Source organism: Diceros bicornis, chromosome X (genome assembly GCF_020826845.1).
Source record: "Diceros bicornis minor isolate mBicDic1 chromosome X, mDicBic1.mat.cur, whole genome shotgun sequence".
Taxonomy (NCBI): domain Eukaryota; kingdom Metazoa; phylum Chordata; class Mammalia; order Perissodactyla; family Rhinocerotidae; genus Diceros; species Diceros bicornis.
Window position 1 is genome coordinate 91,568,664 of NC_080781.1, and position 4,004 is coordinate 91,572,667.

Sequence of the window (4,004 nt, forward strand, 5' to 3'; positions counted from 1 at the left end):
TTGCAGAAGTAGAGGAGGGCCAATTCACTAGAGTGAGCTTTGTGAAGTCAGAAACCTTGTCATATTTTTCTTTGTGCACACCACCATCTAGCCCAGTACCAGGCAAATAGTGGATGCTCAGTATAAATTTCTTAGATGAATGAATGCATTGCTTATAACATCCTTTCTGCAACGATGGAAATGTTCTGTAATTTGCAACGTCACATGTGGCTATTGAGCAGTGGAAACGTTGCTAGAGTTACTGAGTAACTGAATGTTTATTTTTATTTAACTTTAATTAACTTAAATTTAAATAGCCACATGTGGCTAGTAGCTACTGGGCTGTACAGTGTGGATTTATAAGCTCAAGGAAGTAGCCTGTGCAACACAACCCAGTATCTCATTGGAAATACACATTTAAGAGCCATTACAGATTTGGGGTTTTTTTTTGGAAGCATATCATAGTGATAGTCAAAACAACAGAGAAGTCTTCTTCTCTTAAAGCCTAGCTCAAATATCCCCTCCTTTGTGAAGCCTTCCTTAACTCTGATTCCCACCCCCCCTTCACCCTCATCCAGGTCAGGATTAATAAATTAATGATTCTTTCCAATGGTACTTTGTTCATACACTTATAATCAAGTTTGCTATGCTATCTTATAACTAGTTTTACTTATGCCTAATTAATAAGCTAGATTTATTGCTTTTTAAGGGCAGAGACCATGGCTTATTCTTCTTTACTCATTCAGAAGTACTTACTATGTTCTTACTATGTCAGAGCTTATAGTCTAGGAGGCAAAACAGAACTTAAATATGCCTTAATAACAAAATGTAATGAATGTTACATGCTATGGACTGGATTGTGTTCTTCCAAAGTTCATATGTTGAAGCCCTAATCAACAACATGACAGTATTTGGAGATAGGACCTATAAGGATGTAATAAGGGTTAGATGAGGTCATAGAGTGGAACACTAATATGATAGGACTGGTGTCTTTATAATAAGAGGATGAGACACCAGAGCTCTCTCTCTCTCCACTCAACCACATAAAGAAGAGGTCATGTGAGCACACAGAAATGGTAGTCATCTACAAGCCAAGAAAAGAGGCTTCAGAATAAAACCAACCTTGTTGGCACCTTGATCTTGGACTTCCCAGCCTCCGTAACTGTGAGAAAACATTTTCAGTTGTCTAAGCCACTATGAAAATCAATAAACAGAATTTCATTTAAAATGGAGTCAGGAGGCCAGAAGAGGAAGCTCTCATACACTACAATGATTGCAGAGCCAAACAGGAAGAAGAAAGACTTCCTATTTTTGCCCAGCAACAAGCTCAGCAAATGAGAGATTAGCACAACTCAGCCAACAAAAAGCCACTACACTTCGAACTCTCAATTCCTCCAATAGTCCTCCCAACTTCCTCTTCCTCTGTATAAAAGAATTTCTCCTCCCCTTGTTGCTGAGGACTTGCACATGGCTCACTATGATTACAGACCCCAAATTGCAATTCTTTGCAGATCCTGAATAAACCCATTTTTGCTGGAGAAATAACTGGCTGTGTATTTTTTTAAAGACAACATTTTGGTGCTTGTACAAGGATCCAGAGAAGACCCCTGATGACTCTGAGGCTGGTCAGCAAACAAGTGCAGTACTCATAAAAGAGCCCATTGAGCTTGGTGCTTTTCTCACTGACTCTGGGGCTTGAGAGTAAGTCTTTCTCCTGGACCCAAGCTTCCACTCTCTTTGTGTTTTGAAGCTCTCCAGGCACTATTTGGGATCCATTTTAAGTCTTTGTCCTTTTCTGGTTAAGGCCTTGTTTTTGCTGTGAGTGCTGAGTGAGTGTTGGCACTTTGGTTTGAGTCTTCTGAATCAGGCTGTTCCACTGGAACTGGCTACTCAGCCTTCAGTTTGATTCCTCTGGAATCAGACTGTTTCATTGAAACTGTGCCGTTCAGCCTTCAGCCTGATTCCTTTGCAACTGGGCTGTTCTATTGGAACTGTGCTTTCAGCTTTTGGTCTAACTCCTTCAGGATTAGGCTGTTCCCTCAGAACCGTGCTGGTATTAAGCCTGCATGCAGTTTGAACTGTTCAAGCTGTTTGACTTGCAAGCTGTTTAAGCTGTTTGGGGTGTTTAAAAATTATTCTTTTACTCTAGAGAAAAACCTCTGAGAAATAGGATCCCAGTCATCTAAATATTTTAAGGGTGCCCTCACTACAGAGACACTGGCTAATTTTATGTTTAAAAACCACGGTCATTTCTTATATACATCTCTAACTAAATGGACTGACAACCAAAAGTAATTTAGAATACCAATTGTCATTATGGGGAAATTTGAACTCCCCAAACTTACTTTTCTTAAAACCAAATTGGACAACCATAGCTCTGTAATTTCCAAAACTGAATGAAATGCCTATTTCGATTGGTATTTTGAGGCTTCCAAACATTATCAGGAGTCTAAAATTGCCTGCAAAATAAGATTTTAAGATTAACTGAGGCAAACAAAGAAAGAAAGAGAAAATGGTTTCCAAAGCCTCATGTTCTCCTCTGGCACCATCTTTTTCCTCTCCCTGGCCCCTCATGCTCAGGCCCTGCCTCTAGCGCCATCTTTCTCCTTCCCTTCTATACTGTCTACACCTCCTCTATAGCCTTAGTTCCCCCATACTAACTCACTCACGAATCTTCCCCTTTTCCCTGAACCTCTCCCCACTCCCTCCTATCAGTCCCTGTAATACTATTTTACCTGTGAGAAAACCCAAGGGCTGGGATGGGGTTGGTCCAGAACTACTGAGCAATGAACAACATTGTTATCATTTGACACCCCATTGATCCTAACCCTCATACACTACTAACAGCCATTCCCACTGGAAACAAATTCTTTACTGTAACATATTTATGCAGTACATTCTTTAGTATTCCATTTGATAAAGCTAGCAAATACCTTTTGCCTTCACTTGGGAAGGAAAATAATTCACCTGGACAGTAATGCCTCAGGATTTTACTGAGAGTCCTTCTTATTTCTCACAAATCCTGAAGGCTAATATGGGTAATATAAAGTTCCCTAGGGGTTCTACTTTGTTGCAATGTGTGGATGATTTGCTTCTTTGCTCTCCCTCCCAATCATCCTCACAGGAATACAGCATCCACTTGCTAAAGCTTTTAGCCTTAAAGGGACATAAGGTCGCCAAGAAGAAATTGCAGTTTGTCCAAACCCAAGTTCTATATTTACGGCATCTGGTATCAGAACAAGGGCTACACCTAGATCCAGATAGGCTTCATGGTGTCTTAAGTTCCCTCAAACCCAAAACTAAGCACCAACTGCAAGGTTTTCTCAGTCTAGTTGGTTATTGCCAAAATTGGATTTCAAATTTCTCTCTTATGGCCAAGGTTCTGTATGTTTTACTAAAGAACAACAATCCTGACCCAATTTTATGGGAAGAACTGGACAATATAGTCTTCAAGGCCTTAAAGAAGAGTTTGATGTATCCACCTGTACTTGGACATCTCAATTATCAGATTCCCTTTTTCCCTTTTGAATATGAAAAGGAAGGGAATACCCTTGGGGTACTCACTCAAAACATGGGGACCACTATCAACCCATAGGGTATTATAGCCAGATACTGGACCCTGTGGAATGTGGATACCTCTTGCCTTAGACCCATTACTGCCACTGCCCTTTTGGTTAGGGCCACTGAGAAAACCATTATGGGATCTGCTTTAACCATTTTTGTACCTCTTCTGTGAAAGCCCTCCTGAATTCTCATCACACTCAACATTTTTCAGTCAGCCAGCTCACCTCCTATGAAATCATTTTGTTAACTGCTCCTCACATAACTCTTTTACGTTGCAATAACCTCAGTCCTGCTACTTTTCTCCCCTCCATAACCGATGAAGTCCCTCACTACTGCTGAACACTGATGGATCAACGCCTAACTCCTCATGATGATCTGCAGGAAACTCCTTTGGGTATTGCTGACTTCTCATGGTTTACTGATGGTTCTTATTTAAAGGGTGACAATGGCAAATATTGTGC